The following is a 27,686-nucleotide window of genomic DNA, read 5'->3' on the forward strand; positions in this document are numbered from 1 at the left end:
TGTTATTTTACTTGGCTCTATCTTTATTTTTTACATTGACCAGTAGCTGCCTCATTTCCCACCCTCGGCTTATACTCGAGTCAATAGTTTTTCCCAGTTTTTGTGGTAAAATTAGGTACCTCGGCTTATATTCGGGTCGGCTTATACTCGAGTATATACGGTATTTCGTATTTCATAAACCACTTCTACTTGATTTAGATCCTGAATCCTCTTCTAAAAATTCTATCCCGCAAGATCAGTCTCTCAAAATAATCAAGCAAATAATTTTAGATTTCTTTATTAAAAACAAATGACAAGTTTTAATTACCAAATATTTAGAGATTCTCATAATCTAAAGAGCCATGAATCAATTTAAAAATTAAACATACTGAACTATAGATATTTTTCATATTGTCAACCCATGGCAATGATTTGCTTTAAAGATGAAAGGCCTAATCATATGCATTCCTTCCAAAGAACAATACCATCTAGTTCAATGGTATTTACATCCAAATACATGCAGAAGGGTAGCCACGTCTGCACATTTCTATGCACATTTACATGGAATACTGTACAGTACTACGTGAAACTTTATTCCAATTTTTAAAAATGTATAGGATACACTATTAAGTGCATATTCTAAACATGTTCTCATAAGTCTAGGAAGGAGAAATGATCTGACCATGACATCTTCTGTTACTAAATCATCTAATCCAGATCATTTAGCCACTGTCCAGAGATATAAATTAGATCCAGCGGCCTCCCATGTGCGAGGGCCATCATTTACAATCAGGTCCAAGGTCACATGGAATTTGAACTGAGCTGCAGTCGATGACAAGCAGTCATGGCAGGTTGAAATCCCCATGACTATAAGTCTGGGGTCTCAACCAAAGTACCTCAACAGCTCGGGCAGGCTGTGGTCACACAGCAAGGAGCCAGGCACGATCAACAAACCCAACTGATTCCTATGGCCCCACCTCACATAGAGATTCACAGCCGCAATCTGAGGAACAGTGGCCTCGGCTCTAGATCGCCCCAATGACACCAACCCCACCCCTCAATCAAAATGTATAGGAAGTTAAAAGAGGATGATCAATAATTGAGTTTTCACCTGTGTTAATAGCCACCATGATAGATAAAAGCTCTTTTAAATATTATGGAAAGTTTTGTGACTAAGGCACCATGACACTATTTCTCCACCTGTGTGATTGCCTACTTGCAAGCAAAAAAGGTGAAAGAAACAGAGAAATATAGGCATGAATGCTGACATTTCTGACTAAATATAGAGAAAGTAGGCCTTGAATAGAGGGAGGAAAGAAATTGTTACTTTTTAAAATAAAACTGTTGCTGCTGAAATGTGAAGGAAGGAAGGAAGAGAAAAGAAGAATCAAGAAATTAGAGTAACCCAATGTAGGAAAATGTTAATATTACGATAAAAGTTAGCAACAACATAATGGATGACTTGAGAAGTGTCACTTCTCTCCCACACACACAAAACCGTGTGTTAGATTTTAGTTATTCTTACTTTAAAATGCAAATCTAAAATATATTTCTGTAAATGTACATTAATTCAGTTAATTTCTGGATGACTGCAAAAAATCTACGGTTTCTGCTGCACCATTTGCTGCCTATGTTTGTAGCCACTTTTTCTTTAAGGGAGCTTTTTCTTCAGTGCTGCAGAAATTTTTCTTTCTTTTTCTACCACTCAGCCTGGCAGGCACTTATAAAAGTAAGTAACCTACAGAGATTCTGTCCTTTTTCTAGGCATGCAGTAAATTTAGGAAATGCATTAAAAGGGATGGAGATTGGCGTCAGAAGAGTTTTAACTCCAGCAACTAATTGGGGCTGGAGCTCAAGATGGCGATGGGTGAGTAGCTCTGAGTTTATGCTCTCCAATTTTAACTTTTCTTTGGTATGTTTATTCTCCATTTCTAATTTTAAACTATTTAAATTGTATCACCTGGCTATTCCCCCAGCTATATCAAATCAATCACCTTTATTATAATCATTAACTAGCAAAAGAAACAAAGAGGAGAAAATAGGGTTTGAATATCCCAACTTTCAATAACTAATAAAGAGGAGTGACATAAGAGAAATGCTAAAACACATCGTTCTTATTAGTTAAAACTAACCTAGAATTACAGAGCCCTTCTCAAATTTGAAGAAGACACCATACAATAGCTGACATAAAAAAAAAAAAGCAACCAGACATAATGTAATAATCCTTACTCTGGGATTTAAGAATAAGGAAAAGGAAGAAGACACAGCATATCTGCAATACAGATTTCAATCAAGCCTCTGAAGCCACAGAAAATGGATGAATACACAATAATTAAGTGGACAACTTTAGTAAGTTACTTAGAATCTACTCTCTCATTAGAGTTATAATCTGTGGAGTGGCGTCTCCAGGTGGAAATAAGAAGCCAAGAGTTTACAGAATTTTCTTCTTCCTGATAGAGAACGCCTGCTCCCACTGTCTGTGCAGCAGCTGTTATGATTAAGCAGCATTGGCTTCCGACTCTTTTGGTGCAGTAGAATAAGGTATCGAGATAAAACTTCAACTTTTACTTTTATATCATATAAGCTGCCGTTTCAATAACCACAAACTTATCTGTTCAGCAAAACCCCAAATCTATCTCCAGCAAAGTTCAAAAGTAGTTTCAGCAGAAACAAACTGAGATTCCAGAGTGAATTGAGGGTGATGGGCCTTTAAAAACAGTTGACTTTGAGCCAGCTGCTTCACTGCAAACGCTCTGGTAGAGATTATTACTTGAATGGCTGCCAAATAGAAGGAACGCATGAGTTTTGCTAACCTTTAGGCAATCTCCTATGTCCTTCTTAAATGTTTTTTTTTGAGCTTCTTCAATATTCCCAGTACATGTCTTCTGTTTGAGAGCTAGCCTACTTTGAATCAATTTTCAAGAGGGTATTACCATTTTAAAACCTAAATATGGTGTTGGTAAGACGAAAACCCTTTGCTTTAGAAAACACACATTGTTGATAAAGCACGGAATTGCATCCACAGGGGAAAAATGAATGAGGGAAAGATAATTTGGAGATGAGAGAACTTGGATATCAAACATTTATTTGGATGTAAAGTTTATTCTGGTGAGTTCTGCTTTGTAGTGTGGGCTGTCTGCAGCTTCCTTTGTTAACTTTTATGATGGAGAGACGGGCATGGCACAGCACCTCAGCATTTTTCTTTTTTCCTCTTCATATTTATAACTTTTGTAAACTATTCTTTTGTCTTCACAGCTATCCTATTGCTTCCTTGCTGTGCTGCCCCAAGAGATTTGTACATCATCTGCCTGACACAGAAGCATTCCAGGATTTAGCATAATGCTGGTCAGTGAAACCTATATGTTTTACTACTAAAATCTTAGTGTGGGTTGTGAACAAATTTACTGTGTCATCTCTCCCTTAAAATGGCATCTAATAGGGTGAAATAGGGAGGAAGAGTAACTTTGCAATATTTGATAGAGCGTCCATGGACAAGTATAATCTATCTGACACAGGGGAAAAATCAACCTTTCTTCTGGAACCAATCCAGGAAATAAAAATACATATATTCTCGGATAGCATCCCAGCTTCAAGATCTGTGAATTATTAGGAAAATGGAAAGTATTTACATTTCAAGCAATGAAAAGTCACCTTAGATTATAGGTGGATGCAAATAGTCCTATGAGGATGTGAGGGCCTGCTTTGCAGTTATACTGTCATGCTAATCTCTTGATTTATCTTCCCTAGAGGAGGAAAGTGAAAACTCAAGCGCTTTATCTTACATTGCCTGATTACGTAATTGCTTTAATAAGATTTGAGGCCAACAATGGCCAATTAGGTTCAACTAAACTTGGAATCTTTTCCATACTTTGCTTGGTAAATTCACCTGTTTTTATAGAATGTGTTTGGACTTTAATTGAATCATTTACAGGTTTTTACCAACACGAAAAATATGTGAATTATGGCAAAAGAAAGTGTGCAGTTTGGGTTCTGTGAACTGTGGCACATACTTTCATCACTTTCTGTGATTTTTTTTAGGACCTATCAAGAGGTTGATATCAGGTGACTTACAGATGGAAACTGAACAACCCAAGTCAACAGCCATTTTAAGTCTCCTTTTAAAAGCTGGTTTATCTCCTTTCTGGCTATGGGAAACAGCTCATCTCATCTAATCTATGCAATGGAAATGCCTAGGAGAGGTTTACATACCCCATGTGTGGAAAGAAAACCAGCTTTCCTGCTGATAGGCACAACTAAGTTTATAGCAACAGACCTGGAAAATGCCAAAGAAGCCTGAATACTCCATAACAATAGATATATGGTTAGCCCCACAATGATTATCTTTTAATGCAGTAGACTTCAATAGGAACCTAGAAGAAGAAACTTCCACTTTGGGAATTGTTGGCCATAAAACTAGATGGAAATGGACTTGGGTAGCCTTCATCAACCATGATGCCTGCTTTTTTTTTCTCATGCCTTCGTGGACACTGCAGATGCTGACAAGACCAATCAGCATTTCAACTAAATATATTGTATTCCACCTCCAGTGAATACAGTCAACTTATCTATGCAGTGGACTGAGCACTGAGGTTTGGATAATGGGGATGAATGTAATTTATTTACATTTACATTTTTTTCTGAAAGAGTTTCTCCATAGAACAGAGGGACCAGACAGAACATGGTAACGTGACATAGAACATGTTAAACTAAATAGTCGATGTTACACCACATCACCTATTGAGTTAGAAGGATACACAACCAATGGAGTGAATCCTTTGTTGAGAGTTCTGAATATATCACCCTGTCTTGCTTGATGCATCTTATTGCTCACTCACAAGAATGATTCATGAAGATGTAAATGTCTGGATGTTTACCTTTTTTCCTGATATGGTGACACTTATGTGTATCGCAAGTCTCCCACATCACAAGCAATTGGGTTGATTTTTAAAGTCTTCTGATCAAGGCAGACAAACTCTGAAGGATAGTTCATCTTAGATGTGGGCCCAGTTTATAAAGTGTTACTTCATACTGGTATGGTGTGTGTACTCTGGGGACTTTATTTCAGGATATGGGTATATTATCATATATGCATATTCTCAGCTTTTAGGATGACATCCAACTTCCATTATTGCATTAGGGAAATACCTCTTCCATTCTAGTATTTGTGTTTGTTGGTATTTGGTATTTGCCTAGTTTAGGTTGCTGAATTAGCACTTGTCCTTCTCCATATTTCTGCATCATTTCAAATCTATATGCAGCAATTTAATTGTTTCAATGCATTAGATTTAATAAGGATTTAATGCATTAATTGCATTAAATGGAAATACCCTTCCATTCTGTGTTGTGTTGGTATTTGCCTAGTTTAGGGTTGCAATTAGCACTTGTCCTTCTCCATATTTCTGCATCATTTCAAATCTATCTGTTATAGCCAGTGCCACTAGAAGACTACAAACTGAAGTTTAGTTCCATACCCCATGTGTGGAAAGAAAACCAGTTGTTGATAGGCACAACTAAGTGTTATAGGAACAGACCTGGAAAATGTCCAAAGAATGGGCACTCCATAACAATAGATATATGGTTAGCCCCACAATGATTATCTTTTAATCCAGTAAACTTCAATGGAACCTATATGGAGAAACTTCCACTTTGGGAATAGTTGGCCATAACACTGAAAACTATATGGAAATGGACTTGGGTAGCCTTCATCAACCACAACGCCTACTTTTTTTTTCTCATGCCTTCTTGGATCACCAGGATGCCAAGACCGATCAGCATTTTAACTACATGTTTACCATCACTGCACTGCCATATGTATTCAACCTCCAGTGAATACTTGCAGAAAACTGAGGGTGAATTGCATACAGAAAATGGCTGTGGGTGCCACTTCTGAACACATTACATAAGCGCACCTATTGAGTTAGAAGGATACATCCTATGGAGTGCCTCCTTTAGAGTTCCTTAATATTTAACGACCCTGCCTTTCTTCATGTATCTTATTGCTCACTCACTGAATGACTCATGAAGATGTAAATGTTCTTTTTTTCTTGATATGGGTAACACTTACTGTCTGTACTGCAAGTCTCCCCAGATCACAAGCAATTGGGTTGATTTTAAAATCTGAAGGCAGACAAACTCTGAAGGATAGTTCATCTTAGATGTGGGCCTGCATTTATAAAGTGTTACTTCATACATGGTATGGTGTACTCTGAGTTTTTTCCTGTATTTTCATTGATGTGTTAACTGTAAGAGGGACTGAAAGTCATGATTGGGTTCACTTTGAATGAGAGAAATTCTTTTATCAGGACATTCTAAATAAATCATAATTAAATGATGTTACTGTCTCAGTCTTTTCTGCAAAGATTGAGGTACAAGTCTAGAATCCATCTTTGGCAATTACTCTTATCTGTTTTTCTTTCTTAATTTTTAAAGTTTACTTAACTTCAAAAAGGAGACCCCAGCTTATGTTGACATCTTTTGCTGCACCTGCAAAGTCATGAATCTATCATCAATAATCCATTACCTCACATTAGAAACTAACAACCTACTCTCCAACAATTGGTTTCAGGAAATTATCATGTAACCATAACTTCTCCACTGCAAAACATATGGTTCAAATCTAGACCAAGGCAAATCAATAGATGCAATTACATAGACTTCTGCAAAGCTTTGACTCAGTAGCACATAAACTTCTCCTTAAACTACATCCTATGGCATCTCAGGACCTCCACAAATGGATATCTGCTTTTCTGTCAACAGACAAGTGGTCAAATTGGCAATGCTTTATCAAATCCTGTTCCTGTAAGAGTGGCCTCAAGGCAGCTGGACCAACACTTTATTCTATACATTAATGATCTTGACCATATCTCAAGTAATTGTGTTCTCTTTGCTGACGATGTCAAACTATTTAACACCACAGACAACATATCCAAAAGACCTTGACCATCTAACATTGGTCTAAAAATTGGCAGCTCCAAATTTCAACCAGCAAATGCTCAGTCTTACATATGGAAAGAAAAACTAAGTACATACTGATGGACATTAATTACAGATACATCTTAAAGACCTTGAGTTTTCATGTCAAATGATCTAAGTGCCAAAGCCCACTGCAACTACATAGCAAAGCTCTAAGAGTTGTAAACCTAATTTTCATGTAGCTTCTTTCCAAAACACCACACTACTAACCAGAGCATATAAAACATTTGCTAGACCAATTCTAGAATACAGCTCACCTGTTGGAACCTCACCATCTCTGACATCAATACAATTGAACGTGTCCAGAAATATTTTACAAGAAGAGTTCTCCATTCCTCTGACAAAATACCTTATCCCAGTAGGCTTAGAAAACTTGAACTAGTGACAAGACCTAAGTTTAACTCACAGAATCATCTATTGGTCCTTCCTGTCAAAGACTACTTCAGCTTTAATTGCAATAATACAAGCAACCAATAGATTTAAACTTAATGTTAAAATCTAGATTGCAGAAAATATGACTTCTGCAACAGAATCATCAGTGCTTGGAATACTTTACCTGACTCTGTGGTCTCTTCCCATAATCCTAAAGCTTTAACAAAAACTCTACTATTGACCTCACCCATTCCTAAGAGGACCATAAGGCGTGCATAGCACAAACCTACCGTTCCTGTCCTATTGTTTTCTTCCTCCTATATATGTTTATATGTGTATATTTTTAATCTTTTTATGATGTTGTGACAAATAAATAAATAAATAAATTTAGTATCCATCTTCTTTTCCTTCTTTCTTTCTTTCACCTCTGGCGCACAATGCTCCTCATGCCCCATTTTGGGCCTGGAAGGCTCCCTGCACCAACCTGGATGCCAAAATGGGCCACGGTTCACCACGTGACACCCTTGTGCTCCATTTTGGGCTTGGAAGGCCTGTACCACCCTGGAAGCCAAAACAGATTGGAGCTGAAGAGGCGGGCGGTTAGCCAGAGGTGGGATAGCTGTTCTCCAAACTGGGCAAAAGTTAACAACCAGTTTTCTGGTATGTTCCTTCTTTTAACTCACATAAACTATAAATTCTGCATAATGTTTCTCTCAGATACATAGAACAGAAATAACAGAGTTGGAAGGGATAGGGTCTTTGTCCAACCTCCACTTGAAAAGATCCTAATGCAGAGGTGTTGCACATGAAGCTAATGCTACACTCATTTGTTACCAGTAGTGAAGGTAAAAGTCACCTAAACTGAATGCCTTCTGATCATTGAATATTAAGTCACATATATAGATTAGACAGATAGTAAAGACAACAAGTCATCCAGAAAGAATGCAGTAGTATTTATTCATAAGACAGTGCCGGAAAGATGAATGAACAGGATTCAGAAGAAGAAGAAGAAAATGATTGATCTCCTTTCTTTAATATCACAAATATTCATTTCTAGACACCTGGTCCTAATTCTTCTCCTCTTGTCAAGTGAATCAAAATGTATGGGAAGTTAAAATAAAGGGATGATCAATAATTGAGTTTTCTACCTGTGTTAATATATGCCACCTCAAGATAGATAAAAGCTCCTTTGAATATTATGGAAGTTTTGTGACTAAGGCACCATGGATGACTTCTCCCTTTTACCTGTGTGACTGCCTCCCACTTGCAAGCATTTCAGAAAAGGTGAAAGAAATGAGAGAACATAGCATGAATGCTGACATTCCTGACTTGGAATGTAAACTGAGAAAAGTAGGGCTTGGAATAGAGGGAGGAAAGAAGATTGTTAGTTTTAAAATAAAACTGTTGCTGCTGAAATGTGGAAGGAAGGAAGGAAGAGGCAGAAAAGAAGAATCAAGAAATTAGAGTAACAATGTAGGAAAATGTTAATATTATGATAAAAGTCAGCAACAACATAATATTAATGGATGACTTTGAGGAAGTGTCACTTCTCTCCCACACACAAACCGTGTGTTAGATTTTAGTTATTCTTACTTTAAATGCAAATCTAAAATATATTTCTGTAAATGTACATTAATTCAGTTAATTTCTGGATGACTGCAAAAAAATCTACCCCGGTTTCTGCTGCACCATTTGCTGCCTATGTTGTGCTGTAGCCACTTTTCTTTAAGGGAGCTTTTTCTTCAGTGCAAAAAAGCTGCAGAAAGCTTTTCTTTTCTTTTTTCTACCACTCAGCCTGGCAGGCACTTAGCAAAGTAAGTAACCTACAGATTCTGTCCCTTTTTTCTAGGCATGCAGTAAATTTAGGAAATGCAGGGGTTAAAAGGGATGGAGATTGGCGGTCAGAGGTTAAGAGAGTTTTAACTCCAGCAACTAATTGGGGGCTGGAGCTCAAGATGGCGATGGGTGAGTAGCTCTGAGTTTATGCTCTCCAATTTTAACTTTTTCTTTGGTATGTTTATTCTCCATTTCTAATTTTTAAACTATCTCCCCCAGCTATACTTTCAAATCAATCACCTTTATTATAATCATTAACTAGCAAAAAGAAACAAAGAGGAGAAAATAGGGTTTGAATATCCCGAACTTTCAATAACTAATAAAGAGGAGTGATACATAAAAGAGAAATGCTAAAACACATCGTTCTTATTAGTTAAAACTAACCTAGAATTACAGAGCCCTTCTCAAATTTGAAGAAGATACCATACAATAGCTGACATAAAAAAAAAAAGCAACCAGACATAATGTAATAATCCTAACTCTGGGATTTAAGAATAAGGAAAAGGAAGAAGACACAGCATATCCACTCTGCAATACAGATTTCAATCAAGTCTCTGAAGCCACAGAAAATGGATGAATACACAATAAATAAGTGGACAACTTTAGTAAGTAACTTAGAATCTACTCTCTCATTAGGAGATATAATTCCGTGAGTGGCGTCTCCAGGTGGAAATAAGAAGCCAAGAGTTTACAGAATTTTCTTCTTCCTGATGAAGCCTGCCTCCACTGTCTGTGCAGCAGCTGTTATGATTAAGCAGCATTGGCTTCTCCTTTTGGTGCAGTAGAATAAGGTATCGAGATAAAACTTCAACTTTTTACTTTTATATCATATATGCTGGCCGTTTCAATAACCACAAACTTATCTGTTCAGCAAAACCCCAAATCTATCTCCAGCGCAAAGTTCAAAAGCGGTTTCCCAGCAGAAACAAATCACTGAGATCTCCAGAGTGAATTGAGGGTGATGGGCCTTTAAAATACAGTTGTTGACTTTGAGCCAGCTGCTTCACTGCAAACGCTCTGGTAGAGATTACTACTTGCGGAATGGCTGCCAAATAGAAGGAAGCATGTGAGTTTTGCTAACCTTTAGGCAATCTAATGTCCTAGCGTCCTTCTTAAAATGAAGCCTTTTTTTGAGCTTCTTCTCAATATTCCCAGTACATGTCTTCTGTTTGGAAAACTAGCCTACTTTTGAATCAATTTTCCGAAGAGGGTATTACCATTTTAAAACCTAAATATGGTGTTGTAAGACGGAAAACCCTGGGGTTGCTTTAGAAAACACATTGCTGATAAAGCACAATTGCATCACACGGGAAAATGAATGAAGGAAAGATAAGATTTGGAGAGATGAGAGAACTTGGATATCAAACATTTATTTGGATGTAAAGTTTATTCTGGTGAGTTCTGCTTTGTAGTGTGGGCTGTCTGCAGCTTCCTTTGTTAACTTTTGTTATGATGGAGAGACGGGCATGGCACAGCACCTCAGCATTTTTCTCTTTTTCCCTCTTCATATTTATAACTTTTGTAAACTGTTCTTTTGTCTTCACAGCTATCCTATTGCTTCCTTGCTGTGCTGCCCCAAGAGGGATTTGTACATCATCTGCCTGACACAGAAGCATTCCAGGATTGTTAGCATAATGCTGGTCAGTGAAACCTATATGTTTTACTACTAAAATCTTAGTGTGGGTTGTGATAACAAGTTTACTGGGTGTCATCTCTGTCCCTTAAAATGGCATCTAATAGGGTGAAATAGGGGAGGAAGAGTAAACTTTGCAATATTTGATAGAGCGTCCATGGACAAGTATAGTCTATCTGTCACAGGGGGGAAAAAATCAACCTTTCTTCTGGAACCAATCCAGGAAATAATAAATACATATATTCTCGGATAGCATCCCAGCTTTCCAAGATCTGTGAATTATTAGGAAAATGGAAAGTATTTACATTTCAAGCAATGGCCAAGTCTTACCTTAGATTATAGGTGGATGCAAATAGTCCTATGAGAATGTGAGGGCCTGCTTTGCAGTTATACTGTCATGCTAATCTCTCTTGATTTATCTTCCCTAGAGGAGGAAAGTGGGGGAAAAACTGCCTAAGCGCTTTATCTTACATTGCCTGATTACGTAATTAAGCCTAACAAGATTTGAAGGCCAACAATGGCCAATTAGGTTCAACTAAACTTGGAATCTTTTCCATACTTTGCTTGGTAAATTCACCTGTTTTTTATAGAATGTGTTTGGACTTTGGAATTGAATCATTTACAGGTATTTTACCAACACGGAAAAATATGTGGAATTATGGCAAAAAGAAAGTGTGCAGTTTGGGTTCTGGTGAACTGTGGCACATACTTTCTTCACTTTCTGTGATTTTTTTTTTTAGGGACCTATAAGAGGTTGATATCCAGGTGACTTACCAGATTCGGAAACTGGGAACAACCCAACTCAACAGCCATTTTGCTCCTTTTAAAAGCTGGTTTATCTCCTTTCTGGCTATGGAAGCAGCTCATCTCATCTAATCTATGCAATGGAAATGCCTAGAGAGGAGGTTCCTTACATACCCCATGTGTGGAAAGAAAACCAGCTTTCCTGCTGATAGGCACAACTAAGTTTATAGCAACAGACCTGGAAAATGCCCAAAGAAGCCTGAATGGGCACTCCATAACAATAGATATAGGTTAGCCCCACAATGATTATCTTTTAATGCAGTAGACTTCAATAGGAACCTAGAAGGAGAAACTTCCACTTTGGGAATTGTTGGCCATAAAACTAGATGGAAATGGACTTGGGTAGCCTTCATCAACCATGATGCCTGCTTTTTTTTTCTCATGCCTTCGTGGACTACTGCAGATGCTGACAAGACCAATCAGCATTTCAACTACAAGCGCACCATATATTGTATTCCACCTCCAGTGAATACAGTCAACTTATCTATGCAGTGGACTGGGCGTAGCACTTGTGAGGTTTGGATAATGGGGATGAATGTAATCCTTATTTACATTTACATTTTTTCTGAAAAGTTTCGCTCCATAGAACAGAGGACCAGACATAGAACATGGTAACCGTGACATAGACCATGTTAAACTAAATAGTCGGTGTTACACCACGATCACCTATTGAGTTAGAAGGATACACAACCAATGGAGTGAATCCCTTTGTTGAGAGTTCCTGAATATATCACGACCCTGTCTTGCTTGATGCATCTTATTGCTCACTCACAAGAATGATTCATGAAGATGTAAATGTCTGGATGTTTACTCTTTTTTTTTTCCTGATATGGTGACACTTATTATGTGTCAAGTCTCCCACATCACAAGCAATTGGGTTGATTTTAAAGTCTGCTCTGATACAAGGCAGACAAACTCTGAAGGATAGTTCATCTTAGATGTGTGGGCCTGCAGTTTATAAAGTGTTACTTCATACATGGTATGGTGTGTGTACTCTGGGGACTTTTATTTCCAGGAACGGATATGCATATACATATGCATATGCTCAGCTTTAGGATGACATCCCAACTTCCATTATTGCATTAAGGGAAACCTCTTCCATTCTGTGTTGTGTTGGTAGCCTAGTTTAGGGTTGCTGAATTAGCACTTGTCCTTCTCCATATTTCTGCATCATTTCAAATCTATCACCATGTTATAGCCAGTGCCACTAGATTCAATTGCATTCAATGCATTAGGATTTAATGCACTAGGATTTAATGCATTTAATTGCATTAAATGGAAATACCCTTCATTCTGTGTTGTGTTGGTATTTGCCTAGTTTAGGGTTGCTGAATTAGCACTTGTCCTTCTTATATTTCTGCATCATTTCAAATCTATCCCATGTTATAGCCAGTGCCACTAGAGACTACAAACTGGTTGGTTCCATGCATGTGTGGAAAGAAAACCCAGTTGTGTGGATACACAACTAAGTGTTATAAAACAGACCTGGAAAATGTCCAAAGAATGGGACTCCATAACAATAGATATATGGTTAGCCCCACAATGATTATCTTTTAATCCAGTAAACTTCAATGGGAACCTATATGGAGAAATTTCCCCTTTGGGAATAGTTGGCCATAACACTGAAAAGTATATGGAAATGGACTAGTAGCCTTCATCAACGCCTACTTTTTTTTTCTCATGCCTTTCTTGTGGATCACCACGGATGCTGAAAAGACCGATCAGCATTTTAACTACATGTTTACCATCGCCGCACTGCCATGTATGTATTCAACCTCCAGTGAATACTTGCAGAAAACTGAGGGTGAGTTGCATGGCCAGAAAAATGGCTGTGTGCCACAGAACACATGCCATAGGTTCGCATCACGGACCTATTGAGTTAGAAGGATACACATCCTATGGAGTGCCTCCCTTTTTTGAGAGTTCCTTAATATTTAACGACCCTGCCTTTCTTCATGCATCTTATTGCTCACTCACTGGAATGACTTACGAAGATGTAAATGTCTGGATGTTTACTCTTTTTTTCTTGATATGGGTGACACTTACTATGTGTACTGCAAGTCTCCCCAGATCACAAGCAATTGGGTTGATTTTTAAAGTCTGCTACGCTGCAAGGCAGACAAACTCTGAAGGATAGTTCATCTTAGATGTGTGGGCCTGCTATTTATAAAGTGTTACTTCATACATGGTATGGTATCTGTACTCTCGAGTTTTTCCCCTTGTATTTTCATTGATGTGTTAACTGTAAGAGGGACTGAAAGTCGATGATCTGGGTTCCGACTTTGAATAAGAGAAATTCTTTTTAGTCAGGATATTCTAAATAAATCATAATTAAATGATGTTACTGTCTCAGTCTGTTTCATTGCAAAGATTGAGGTATAAGTCTAGGAATCCATCTTTGGCAATTACTCTCTTATCTGTTTTTCTTTTCTTTAATTTTTAAAGTTTACTTAACTTTATTGTATCCATCTTCTTTTCCTTCTCTTTTTCTTTCACCTCTGGCGCACATGCCCCTCATGCCCCATTTTGGGCCTGGAAGGCTCCTGCACCAACCTGGATGCCAAATGGGCCACGGTTACCATTGACCTTGTGCTCCATTTTGGGCTTGAAGGCCTCCTGTACCACCCTGGAAGCCAAAACAGACTGGGATTCTGGTAGGGCTATCCAGCCAGAGGTGGGATTAGCTTCTCAAACTGGGCAAAAGTTAACAACCAGTTCGCCTTCTGGTATGTTCCTTCTTTAGACCTCACATAAACTATAAATTCTGCATAATGTTTCTCTCAGATAGAGCATAGAACATAGAATAACAGAGTTGGAAGGGACCTCAGAGGTCTTCAGTCCAACCTCCCACTTGAAAAGATCCTGCACATGAGAGGTGTTGCACCACGAATGAGCGGCATGGCGTGCACTCATTTGTATACCAGTAGTGAAGGTAAGTGGAGCTCACCTAAACTGAATGCCTTACTGATCATTGAATATTAAAGTCACATATATAGATTAGACAGATAGTAAGACAACAAGTCATCCAGAAAGATTGCAGTAGTATTTATAAAGACAGTGCCAGGAAAGATCGGAATGAACAGAGATTCAGAAGAAAAGAAGAAAATGATTGATCTCCTTTCTGTAATATCACAAATATTTCTAGACACCTGGTCCTAGATTCTTCTCCTCTTGTCAAGTAAATTTTATTATTATTATTATTATTATTATTATTAGATTTTATACCGCCCTTCTCCCGAAGGACTCAGGCGTTATTACATAAATAAAACAAACAGTGCAATATACAATTAAAATCTGATTAAAAAACTTATTACATAATTGGCCTAAAACTTTGGAACATATAAAACTAAAACCATTAAAATTCATTATAAAATTAAAAATAAAATTTAACCCAGGGCGAATAAATAAAGTGTGTTTTCAATTCAGGAAGGTCCAGGTCAGGTATTTGGTAAACCGGGAAGTTGTTCCAGATAGAGCAGAAGGATCTTTGGCAGCCGACATTGCAGCACCCTGAAGTCCTCTCTGGCGTATGGGTGTGGGAGACATGAGGTAAGCAGGCGGTCCCGTGTACCCAGGCCCTAAGCCATGGAGCGCTTTAAAGGTAACCAACACCTTAAGTGCAAGACCACAGGTAGCCAGTGCAGTCTGCGTGGGAGTGTTCGTGGGGCAGAGCTCCTCTCTTCACCAGCAGCTGCTCTGACTAACTGAGCCTCTGCACCTCAAGGGAGCCCCATGTGAGAGTACAATAATCCAGCGAGGTAACGCATGGAGTGCACAAGGCATCCCAATCAAGGAAAGGCGCAACTGGCAATCAGGCGAACCTGGTGGAAGGTCCTGGAGCCATCAAATGATCTTCAAACGACAGCCGTTCATCCAGGAGAACAAGTGCGCACCCTATCCTTTGGGGCCAATAACTGCCTCAACAGTCAGCTGCAGCTGACTGTATGCCGCATCCAACCATCCGTCTTGAGGATTGAGCTTGAGCCTGTTCCTCCACATCCAGACCCTGCGGCTTCCAAACACCGGACAGCAAACAGCTTTTGGGGTGGCATGGGGTGAAAAGCAGCTGAGTATCATCAGCGTGAGCTGGTATCACCCAAAGCCACTGATGATCTCTCAGATGTTGAACAGAAGGCGAAGAATCCCTATGGCACCCCACAGTGAGGCACCTGTCGACCTCTGCCCTGTCAACACCGTCTGCAGTTGGAGAATGAGAACCAGATACGGTGCCTCCACTCCCAATAAGGCGGTATACCATGGTGATGGTATCAAAAGCGCTGAGAGGTCTAATAGGACCAGGGCAGAGGAATAATGTCCCTGGCCTCAGAGATCATCCTGCTGCGACCAAAGCTGTCTCGTTCTGTATCCGGTCAGCGGACTGGAATGGGTCTAGATGACAGCATCCAGGTATTAGCTGCTGTTAGCATCTCTACAACGCAACAAAGCGAAGGTTGGAGACTGACGATAATTACCCAAAATAGCTGGGTCCAGGAGGCTTCTTGAGTCTCACCACCGCCTCTTTCAGGTGTAAAACTTCAACAAGTGTTGATAATCCCTGGAGCCAGCCTCGTGTCTCCTGGTGGCCAGCACCAGCCAGGAAGGACGGGTCCAGTAAACATGTATGGCGTAGCCTCCCCAACAACCTGTCACGTGAAGGATGTCACCCAAACAGGCGGTTTCTCCGCAATGATCGAAGAACCTGCCTCCCTCATTCTGGTTCCTATGACCTAACTAATGTGATCAGCTTGAGCGACTGGACCTCAATACTCTCTAATCTTCTCTTTCATCACCCTCAGCCCCACAGAGAAAAAAGATCTGTCAAGCAAAGGCACGACAGTCCAGGCCCCAGCCATCTGTTAGGCCACAACTGGTTCTCAGCTCAGATCCTCAGAAATGGCCCAAGCTGTCAGAACTCTCAGTCCATCAGGCGCTGGGAAAATATATTCCGTCTCCCTGCGATGGTGGGTGGCAGTTCAGAAACTAAGAAAATGATCTGACCAAGACATGGTTCTGTTACTAAATCATCTAATTCAGATCATTTAGCCACTACAAGATATAAATTAGATCCAGCCTCTCCCATAATGAGCCATCATTTACTAATCAGGTCCAGTCATGGAAGCCTGGAACTAGCTGGATTACAGTCGATGGCAGGTTGAAATCCCCATGACTAGTCTGGGGTTCCCGCCATGCAAACCTCCACAGCTCCAGGGCTGTGGTCAAAGCAAGGAGCCAGGCGATCAACAAACCCAAGATTCCTACACCTCACATAGAATTCACAGCCCAATCTGAGCAGTGGCCTTCTCTAGATGATAATGACAAGATCAATCAAAATGTATGAAGTTAAAATAAAGGATGATCGAATAATTGAGTTTTCTACCTGTGTTAATATATACCTCATGATAGATAAAAGCTCCTTTAAATATTATGGAAGTTTTGTGACTAAGGCACCATGGTGACGACTTCTCCCTTTTACCTGTGTGCCTCCCACTTGCAAGCATTTCAGAAAAGGTGAAAGAAATGAGAGAAACATAGGCATGAATGCTGACATTCTGACTTGGAATGTAAACTGAGAAAAGTAGTGGGCTTGGAATAGAGGAGGAAAGAAGTTGTTAGTTTTAAAATAAAACTGTTGCTGCTGAAATGTGAAGGAAGGAAGGAAGAGGCAGAAAAGAAGAATCAAGAAATTAGAGTAACCCAATGTAGGAAAATGTTAATATTACGATAAAAGTTAGCAACAACATAATATTAATGGATGACTTTGAGTGTCTTCTCTCTCCCACACAAAAACCGTGTGTTAGATTTTAGTTATTCTTACTTTAAATGCAAATCTAAAATATATTTCTGTAAATGTACATTAATTCAGTTAATTTCTGGATGACTGCAAAAAATCTACCGGTTTCTGCTGCACCATTTGCTGCCTATGTTGTGCTGTAGCCACTTTTCTTTAAGGAGCTTTTCTTCAGTGCAAAAAGCTGCAGAAAGCTTTTCTTTCTTTTTCTACCACTCAGCCTGGCAGGCACTTAGCAAAATAAGTAACCTACAGATTCTGTCCCTTTTTCTAGGCATGCAGTAAATTTAGGAAATGCAGGGGTTAAAAGGGATGGAGATTATCAGAGGTTGAGAGTTTAACTCCAGCAACTAATTGGGGCTGGAGCTCAAGATCGATTGAGTAGCTCTGAGTTTATGCTCCATTTTAACTTTTTCTTTGGTATGTTTATTCTCCATTTCTAATTTTTAAACTATTTAAATTGTATCACCTAGAGGCCCCTATCTCCCCAGCTATACTTTCAAATCAATCACCTTTATTATAATCATTAACTAGCAAAAGAAACAAAGAGGAGAAAATAGGGTTTGAATATCCGAACTTTCAATAACTAATAAAGAGGTGATACATAAAAGAGAAATGCTAAAACACATCGTTCTTATTAGTTAAAACTAACCTAAATTACAGAGCCCTTCTCAAATTTGAAGAAGATACCATACAATAGCTGACATAAAAAAAAAAGCAACCAGACATAATGTAATAATCTAACTCTGGGATTTAAGAATAAGGAAAAGGAAGAAGACACAGCATATCCACTCTGCAATACAGATTTCAATCAAGCCTCTGAAGCCACAGAAAATGGATGAATACACAATAATTAAGTGGACAACTTTAGTAAGTAACTTAGAATCTACTCTCTCATTAGAGATATAATTCCGTGGGTGGCGTCTCCAGGTGGAAATAAGAAGCCAAGAGTTTACAGAATTTTCTTCTTCCTGATAGAGAACGCCTGCCTCCCACTGTCTGTGCAGCAGCTGTTATGATTAAGCAGCATTGGCTTCCGACTCCTTTTGGTGCAGTAGAATAAGGTATCGAGATAAAACTTCAACTTTTACTTTTATCATATATGCTGGCCGTTTCAATAACCACAAACTTATCTGTTCAGCAAAACCCCAAATCTATCTCCAGCGCAAAGTTCAAAAGCAGTTTCCCAGCAGAAACAAATCACTGAGATCTCAGAGTGAATTGAGGGTGATGGGCCTTTAAATAGTTGTGCTGACTTTGAACCCTTCTTCACTGCAAACGCTCTGGTGAGATTACTACTTGAATGGCTGCCAAATAGAAGGAACATGTGAGTTTTGCTAACCTTTAGGCAATCTAATGTCCCTAGTGTCCTTCTTAAAATGAAGCCTTTTTTTTGAGCTTCTTCTCAATATTCCCAGTACATGTCTTCTGTTTGGAGAAAGCTAGCCTACTTTTGAATCAATTTTTAAGAGGGTATTACCATTTTAAAACCTAAATATGGTGTTGGTAAGACGGAAAACCCTGGGGTTGCTTTAGAAAACACACATTGCTGATAAAGCAGGAATTGCATCCACGAAAAAAATGAATGGAGGAAAGATAATTTGGAGAGATGAGAGAACTTGGATATCAAACATTTATTTGGATGTAAAGTTTATTCTGGTGAGTTCTGCTTTGTATGTGGGCTGTCTGCAGCTTCCTGTTAACTTTTGTTATGATGGAGAGACGGCATGGCACAGCATCTCAGCATTTTCTCTTTTCCTCTTCATATTTATAACTTTTGTAAACTTCTTTTGTCTTCACAGCTATCCTATTGCTTCCTTGCTGTGCTGCCCCAAGAGGTTGTACATCATCTGCCTGACACAGAAGCATTCCAGGATTGTTAGCATAATGCTGGTCAGTGAAACCTATATGTTTTACTACTAAAATCTTAGTGTGGGTTGTGATAACAAGTTTACTGGGTGTCATCTCTGTCCCTTAAAATGGCATCTAATAGGGTGAAAGAGGGGAGGAAGAGTAAACTTTGCAATATTTGATAGGCGTCCATGGACAAGTATAGTCTATCTGACACAGGGGAAAAATCAACCTTTCTTCTGGAACCAATCCAGGAAATAAAAAATACATATATTCTCGGATAGCATCCCAGCTTTCCAAGATCTTATTCTGTGAATTATTAGGAAAATGGAAAGTATTTACATTTCAAGCAATGGCCAAGTCTTGCGTTAGATTATAGGTGGATGCAAATAGTCCTATGAGGATGTGAGGGCCTGCTTTGCAGTTATACTGTCATGCTAATCTCTCTTGATTTATCTTCCCTAGAGGAGGAAAGTGGTTGAAAAACTGCCTAAGCGCTTTATCTTACATTGCCTGATTATGTAATTAAGCCTAATAAGATTTGAGGGCCACTTCCGCTTTGGCTCCGCTTCGTGAAGAAGCAGCCTTTACTGCTAACTCCTGTCTGTAACTGCCAGACATGTCTTTCTGATTTCCTTGGGTAAGGAAGTTACAGTGGGTTTGGTACCAGATGAATAAGCTTTTAAAGCTTGTGGGAAGTTCTCCTTCTATAACCTGATAAGCTCCTGGCTAGGAGAGGCATTGCCTTTATGGCGAACAAACGAAGTGTCCAATTTCCACGACAGGAATTGTTTTAATGCTGGATTGGAACGTGGATGGAGCAAAAACTGGCGTTCTAGCATTTGTGTGCCCCTGAGGATTTATTTGCTGCGAAGATAGGAGAGAAGAAAGCAAATGGCGGTTTTGTGGAATGTGTGTTCTGAAAACGAAAGTAGGAATGCTTACTAACGTCTAGTGTTGAAATAGAAGAAAGAAGATACACAGAAACATACTGACTAAACAGAAGATATGAGAATTTTATGATTTATATTTTTTCTTTTTCTTTGGGATTATACTGATTTAGAAGAAAGATTTTTTGAAATTTTTTCTTTTCTAAATATTTTTTCTTTTCTATTGACCTGTTATTAAGTTATATTTAAAAAAAAAAAGGCTTTTAAGCAAATAGTGCTAAAAGTGTGTTGAAAAAGAAGATATATAGGAAGATACTGACTAATTGGAAGAAATGAGAATCTTATGATTTATATTTTTTCTTCTTCCTTGGGATTATAGTGATTTAGAAGATAAGTTTTTTGAAACCTTCTTTTATAATTTTTTTTTTTGCTTTCTTTTTCTTGGTCTATTATAAAGTTATCCTTTTTTTTTTAAATGGCTTTTAAGCAAATAGTGCCAAAAGTTATTAAAAACTTTGAAATTTCTTCAGCTCAGATTCAAAAATTAAAAGAAATCAAAAGGAAGTAAGAAATTTTTACAGGAGTTTTGGAGAGTCACTTTTTAGAAATAGATCAAAATTTGTGAAATAGAGAAGGAGATGTTGGATTTCAAGGAAGTGGTGGAAGAGCAGAAGAGGGAAATGAAAATGGTAAAGGATGCAATTGCGCAAATATTAAGTTGTTGTATTCAGATGCAGGATGATCTTGCAGAATTTAATAAAGCTAATTTAGAGCTGCAAAGGAAAATAGAAGAAATTCGAAAATATCAAAATAATTGGAACTTAGATAATAAGATGGAAGATATAAAGGCAAAGGTAGATAGGGCAGATGAAGAAAGAGTAATATTACAATATAGATTAATGGAATATGCTATAAGGGTGAGGGGGTTGTAACAAAATAGGAAGGAAAATTTAAAGGAGATTTTACATGCAAGCCTTTGCACAGATAAGGGGTGTGGAGCCAGAAGATTTTGAGATTAATATTGAAAGAATTTATCGTGTTAATTCTTGGTGGGCAAGACAAAATAGAGTACCTAGGGATGTGGTTATTTATTTTACAACTAAAAAGGTTAGGTATGAAATTTTGCAAGCCTTTTTTTTTTTTTTTTTTATTCAAAAAGTTTTTATTAGTCAAAAAAGGTTTATACAAATACATATCAGGTATGGTAAATTTTCAGTTTTCTTATCTAAAATAAGAATTTTACTCAAATTTTTTAACACATACAACAGTCATATGGCAAAGGTGAAAGTAGCTAAATTTACAAATTTTAAAAAACGTAATAAAGAAGAGTCAAGAATAAACAGAATATCGTACAAAGAGAATAAGGAAACCAACACAATCCCAAATATCTTTATCACTTCCTAGTTTTGGATCTCAGAACTCTGGGTTCAGCCTGACCCAACTCCAGGGCCACAACAGCGGCAGCCGCTTCCCCATGATCTATAACCTCCTTCTTCAATTCCTGGATCATCTGATTCCAGGAGGCTGTGTTCCTCCACATAGGCCGTAGCCTCCAATTGTACTGATTTTTCGTAATGCCTCCCGAAAATCATCAATCCTCTGGCATCAGCCATCTGAAGCCCACTCCCTTCTGGTACAATTTGCTTGACAAAAGTAATATTTTCTTTCTTTTTCACGTACCTGTCTGGGAATCTGCCTCAGAATGGCTATCTCCCTGCCCCTGTAAATCAGTGCACTCCTATGTTTTCTAAGAATTTCATCTCTCGTCTCTCTTCTCACAAATTTGACATGAACCTCTCTGGGAACTGCATGCGTGCGTGCATATTGAATTAACTCTATAAACTCGATCCACATCCCAATTCATGAAATCAACACCTCTCCCAAGAAATTCTCCCAACAATTTAGTCACAACATCTCTCAAGTCTTCTTGGTCCACTTCTTCCAAATTTTGAAACCTAAGGAAATAAGACATTTTATCCATCTGTAGTCCAAGCACAGCATTGCCTGTCGTCTCCTCTCTTTCTGCACTGCCGCATCTCACCCTCCAAACCATCCACTTTCTGCTTGTTTTCTGCTGAAACTTGCTGAGTATCCTTTAAATCCTTTTGGATAGTCACAATTTCTGCTCTTATTTCATCAATTTCTTGTCCATATTAGATATCTTTTCCAAAATTCTCTCCATCTCTCCAGCAGTTGGTCTCTGACCTTTTGCCATTAAGGAAAAAAAAATACAAAATCCTCAGGCAGGCACAGTATCCTTGTAATTTCCTCCGGATCCACCAGGGGGCACTCACAGGAGCAACGAGTCCAGAGTACAGTTAGTCAACCAGGAAGCCGAAGGGAAGGGATGTCATCAAAATTCTCATAGTGAAGGCGGGCTGGCGCCACCACTGTTCCCCAGAAGGAGGGGGCCTCAAACCTTCCTCCTAAATTTCTCCATCACCTCTTCTCTCCAGAGCTCCACAAAACCGGTAATCTTCTTATTTTAAGTTCTCCTCTCCAGAATAACTCGTGCTCCTTCCAACCGCAGGGGAGAAACCCCCACTCGGGCACTCCACTCACGTTTACGATATTCCTTCCCTTCTCCTCCTCAATTCTTCTCCGTTCCTGCTCACCACCAGGCTGCTGCAGTTATAAATCCAATGCCCGGTGTCACGGGCACAGCGCGACCAAAATAATGGCGCGGCCTGTGGCCTCGAACCCCGCCAAGCCTACCAGCATCGGTCCCCACAGTCCTGTATATGGCTGGGAGACCCCTGGCACGTCCGTCGGCAGGTGTCCTTGAACACCTGGCCCCTGAGGCCTCGCGGCGGCGGATTCGGGCGCTGGAGGCAGGAGAAGCCTTCCAGGCGTCGTTGCCGCTGGACACGGAAGTCGCTCCATTTTGCAAGCCTTTATAACAATAAATTTCAGATATTGGGACAAGATATAAAATGATGAAGGAAATTCCTAAAATGTTAGAAACAGAAATGAAGCTTTTTTGAGCTTAAGAAATATCAGATACATTTTAGATGGAAGTCCCAATGGGTTTGTCAGTGAATTTTAGAGGTAAAAAGTATTTTCTTAATTCTGTTATGAAAGCGAGGCATTTTTATATTAATGTTTTAAAGAGTGGGAATCCTTTGTTGTTAGATGCTAAGTTAACTGGTTTGGAAATAGAATGGGAGAGGGGAGGAATGTTTAAGATGTGAATAGGTTGATTATGGTTAATTTTTGGAATTGATCTGTTTAGGATATAAATTATAGGATTTGTGTTATTTGCTATTTGTATGGTATAAATCTATAGGATGATATTACTCAATTGTGAAGGTTGAAAAGTGAAATTTATGAATTTAGATAATATGATTTTAATTGTTTACTGTTATATTGTGGATGTAGTCTAAATGATTATTTGTTTGATATTTGATTGATGGAGTAGTATTGGAAGATTGAATAATAAATCTTATGACAATTGAAGAAATATATAAGTGATAAAAACTTGAATTTGAGAAGCTGGATTGTAATTTAAGAAATGGATTTATGAAATCTGAAGGAATATACAAGTGGGCGGGGAAAAAAAATTGAACTTTAGAAGATGGACTAATTTTTAAAATGGACTATAAGACTATAAGAAGAATGGATATTAAATGTTATGGCAATTGAAGAAATATATAAGTATTTGAGTTCGAGAAGATGGACTGTAATTTGAGAAATGGACTTATGAAATTTGAAGGAATATATAAGTGGGAAAAGAAAAAAATTGAATCTGAGAAGATGGATTAATTTTAAAAAATGGACTGTAAGAAGAATATGCTTGGTATTGTTTCTTTATTATTCTTTCCTATCTTTTATTTTATTGTGAGGATTTATAGTTTTAACATTTTAAGGTGGGAGGTTATGTATTGTATACTTTGCTTGTGATTAGGTTATAATACCTATTTGCTCCAAGTCACAGATAAAAAAAAATGAATCAACAACTGATACATGGACTGATTATTAATGTACAGTAATTTTTGAAGACATGTTCTATAAAAGATTTGAGGGCCAACAATAGCCAATTAGGTTCAACTAAACTTGGAATCTTTTCCATACTTTGCTTGGTAAATTCACCTGTTTTTTATAGAATGTGTTAGGACTTCGGAAATGAATCATTTACAGGTTTTTTACCAACACGGAAAAATATGTGGAATTATGGCAAAAAGAAAGTGTGCAGTTTGGGTTCTGGTGAACTGTGGCACATACTTTCATCACTTTCTGTGATTTTTTTTTTTTTAGGGACCTATCGCAAGAGGTTGATATCCAGGTGACTTACCAGATTCGGAAACTGGGAACAACCCAAGTCAACAGCCATTTTTAACTCTCCTTTTAAAAGCTGGTTTATCTCCTTTCTGGCTATGGGAAGCAGCTCATCTCATCTAATCTATGCAATGGAAATGCATAGGAGAGGAGGTTCCATACATACCCCATGTGTGGAAAGAAAAACCAGCTTTCCTGCTGATAGGCACAACTAAGTGTTATAGCAACAGACCTGGAAAATGCCCAAAGAAGCCTGAATGGGCACTCCATAACAATAGATATATGGTTAGCCCCACAATGATTATCTTTTAATGCAGTAGACTTCAATAGGAACCTAGAAGGAGAAACTTCCACTTTGGGAATTGTTGGCCATAAAACTAGATGGAAATGGACTTGGGTAGCCTTCATCAACCAGGATGCCTGCTTTTTTTTTCCTCGTGCCTTTCGTGTAGACCACTGCAGATGGTGATAAGACCAATCGGCGTTTCAACTACAAGCGCACCATCACTGCCCTGCCATGTATTGTATTCCACCTCCAGTGAATACAGTCAACTTATCTATGCAGTGGACTGGGCATAGCACTTGTGAGGTTTGGATAATGGGGATAAATGTAATCCTTATTTACATTTACATTTTTTTCTGAAAGAGTTTCCCGCTCCATAGAACAGAGGGACTAGACATAGAACATGTTAAACATGACATAGAACATGTTAAACTAAATAGTCGATGTTACACCACGATCACCTATTGAGTTAGAAGGATACACAACCAATGGAGTGCATCCCTTTGTTGAGAGTTCCTCAATATATCACGACCCTGTCTTGCTTGATGCATCTTATTGCTCACTCACAAGAATGATTCATGAAGATGTAAATGTCTGGATGTTTACTCTTTTTTTTCCTGATATGGGTGACACTTATTATGTGTATCGCAAGTCTCCCCACATCACAAGCAATTGGGTTGATTTTTAAAGTCTGCTCTGATTCAAGGCAGACAAACTCTGAAGGATAGTTCATCTTAGATGTGTGGGCCTGCAGTTTATAAAGTGTTACTTCATACCTGGTATGGTGTGTGTACTCTGGGGACTTTTATTTCCAGGAGTACGGGTATATGCATATACATATGCATATTCTCAGCTTTTAGGATGACATCCCAACTTCCATTATTGCATTAAGGGAAATACCTCTTCCATTCTAGTATTTGCCTAGTTTAGGGTTGGTATTTGGTATTTGCCTAGTTTAGGGTTGCTGAATTAGCACTTGTCCTTCTCCATATTTCTGCATCATTTCAAATCTATCCCCATGTTGTAGCCAGTGCCACTAGGATTTAATTGCATTCAATGCATTAGGATTTAATGCACTAGGATTTAAATGCATTCAATTGCATTAAATGGAAATACCCCTTCCATTCTGTGTTGTGTTGGTATTTGCCTAGTTTAGGGTTGCTGAATTAGCACTTGTCCTTCTCCATATTTCTGCATCATTTCAAATCTATCCCCATGTTATAGCCAGTGCCACTAGAAGACTACAAACTGAAGTTTAGTTCCATACCCCATGTGTGGAAAGAAAACCCAGTTGGGCGGATAGGCACAACTAAGTGTTATAGGAACAGACCTGGAAAATGTCCAAAGAATGGGCACTCCATACGAATAGATATATGGTTAGCCCCACAATGATTATCTTTTAATCCAGTAAACTTCAATGGGAACCTATATGGAGAAACTTCCACTTTGGGAATAGTTGGCCATAACACTGAAAACTATATGGAAATGGACTTGGGTAGCCTTCATCAACCACAACGCCTACTTTTTTTTTCTCATGCCTTTCTTGTGGATCACCACGGATGCTGAAAAGACCGATCAGCATTTTAACTACATGTTTACCATCACTGCACTGCCATATATGTATTCAACCTCCAGTGAATACTTGCAGAAAACTGAGGGTGAATTGCATGGCCAGAAAAATGGCTGTGGGTGCCACTTCTGGAACACATGCCATAGCTTCGCATCGCGGACCTATTGAGTTAGAAGGATACACATCCTATGGAGTGCCTCCCTTTTTTGCGAGTTCCTTAATATTTAACGACCCTGCCTTTCTTCATGTATCTTATTGCTCACTCACTGGAATGACTCATGAAGATGTAAATGTCTGGATGTTTACTCTTTTTTTCTTGATATGGGTAACACTTACTGTCTGTACTGCAAGTCTCCCCAGATCACAAGCAATTGGGTTGATTTTTAAAGTCTGCTACGCTGCAAGGCAGACAAACTCTGAAGGATAGTTCATCTTAGATGTGTGGGCCTGCTGTTTATAAAGTGTTACTTCATACATGGTATGGTATCTGTACTCTCGAGTTTTTCCCCTTGTATTTTCATTGATGTGTTAACTGTAAGAGGGACTGAAAGTCGATGATCTGGGTTCCGACTTTGAATAAGAGAAATTCTTTTTAGCCAGGATATTCTAAATAAATCATAATTAAATGATGTTACTGTCTCAGTCTGTTTCATTGCAAAGATTGAGGTACAAGTCTAGGAAGCCATCTTTGGCAATTACTCTCTTATCTGTTTTTCTTTTCTTTAATTTTTAAAGTTTACTTAACTTTATTGTATCCATCTTCTTTTTCCTTCTGCTCTTTTCCTTCACCTCTGGCGCACAATGCCCCTCATGCTCTATTTTGGGCCTGGAAGGCTCCCTACACCAACCTGGATGCCAAAATGGGCCACGGTTCACCACGTGACACCCTTGTTCTCTATTTTGGGCTTGGAAGGCCTCCTGTACCACCCTGGAAGCCAAAACAGACTGCGGGGGGGGGGGGAATTCCTGGTAGGGGCGGGGCGGGTGGGGCCAGCCACAGGTGGGATTAGCTGGTTCTCCAAACTGGGCAAAAAGTTAACAACCAGTTCGCCTTCTGGTATGTTCCTTCTTTTAGACCTCACATAAACTATAAATTCTGCATAATGTTTCTCTCAGATAGAGCATAGAACATAGAATGACAGAGTTGGAAGGGACCTCAGCGGTCTTCTAGTCCAACCTCCCACTTGAAAAGGTCCTGCACATGCGCAGAGGTGTTGCACACGAATGAAGCGAGCACCCAAGCGTGCACGCTCCCATTTGTGAATCAGTAGCGAAGGTAAGTGGATCTCATCCCTAAACTGAATGCCTTACTGATCATTGAATATTAAAGTCACATATATAGATTAGACAGATAGTAAAGACAACAAGTCATCCAGAAAGAATGCACAGTAGTGTTTATTTATAAAGACAGTGCCATGAAAGATTGGAATGAA

At 38.8% G+C, this 27,686-nt stretch overlaps 1 long non-coding RNA gene across 2 annotated transcripts; it reads left to right on the top strand.

Annotated features, from left to right (window-relative positions):
- Positions 1 to 9,926: 9,926 nt before the first annotated feature.
- LOC131196848 (uncharacterized) lies at positions 9,927 to 26,884 on the top strand. 2 transcript variants are annotated; one of them, XR_009154839.1, is made up of 4 exons: positions 18,125 to 18,254; positions 18,363 to 18,448; positions 19,187 to 19,277; positions 24,380 to 26,884. It is a non-coding gene; the product is annotated as an uncharacterized LOC131196848 (long non-coding RNA). The 2 variants fall into 2 exon arrangements; XR_009154840.1 differs by lacking the exons at positions 18,125 to 18,254; positions 18,363 to 18,448; positions 19,187 to 19,277 and adding exons at positions 9,927 to 9,950; positions 10,706 to 10,799.
- The last annotated feature ends 802 nt before the right edge of the window (positions 26,885 to 27,686 follow it).

This window comes from Ahaetulla prasina, chromosome 4, assembly GCF_028640845.1.
Source record: "Ahaetulla prasina isolate Xishuangbanna chromosome 4, ASM2864084v1, whole genome shotgun sequence".
NCBI classification, from domain to species: domain Eukaryota; kingdom Metazoa; phylum Chordata; class Lepidosauria; order Squamata; family Colubridae; genus Ahaetulla; species Ahaetulla prasina.